Consider the following 791-nt stretch of genomic DNA (forward strand, 5'->3'; position numbering starts at 1 on the left):
GGTCTGCTCACCTCCTCTACACCTTTCCCAGGCCCGGCCCCACCGCGGTGCCAAGATGCTGCTCCCCTCCAAGGATCAGCCCCGGGGGGCTGGGGAACAGCTGGGGGGGCGACGAGCGAGACCCTCCGGCCCAAGCCGACGTGTGCTGGCCCAGAGGAGCTCCAGCGTGGTCCCGGTGGGCATCTGGGTGGAGAGTGCCCCAGGGGGACCCCAGCAGGGTCCAGCCTTTGTGAGTGTCACCTGCGGGTCCTCAGCCCTGCCCAGGGGGTCCCCACCTTCCCATTGTGCCAGCAGGGGTGATTGGAGCTTTATCCCCCCTTAGAGGCAGCTGCTTCTACACCAAATAATTTATTTTCATGATTTTTGTCAGGGTTAAAGCCACTACCATGGCCAGCATCTCTGTTTGAGCTGATTGCCCTCAAGTAAGCTGCTTTTTTTGAGGAAAACCACAAAATTTTCAACCATCAGATGGAAAATCCAGCCAGCGCTCTAATTAATGACTTTATTATCTGTGCATCATGCTCTGTGCTGTTAATTTGGGCCTGTTTTAGCTCCAGGCTCCTTCCAGCATGGGTAAAACTCCACAGTTTTGTTGCCTACCCATCAATTTTTCCCTTCTCTTCCCAGCTGCTCCCTGGGTTATCAGCACCAAATTTGGAAATAAAGGATGTTCAGCGAGTGGATTTAACTCAATAAGTTGAATATTTCCAGGTCTGGAGTCAATCTCCTGTTAGAAACACTTATGAAAATTTTTATTGCTGCTTATTGCGGGGATTCCTGCTTTGAGGGTT

This window comes from Chaetura pelagica, unplaced genomic scaffold, assembly GCF_000747805.2.
Source record: "Chaetura pelagica isolate M959 unplaced genomic scaffold, ChaPel_1.0 scaffold32, whole genome shotgun sequence".
Taxonomy (NCBI): Eukaryota; Metazoa; Chordata; class Aves; order Apodiformes; family Apodidae; genus Chaetura; species Chaetura pelagica.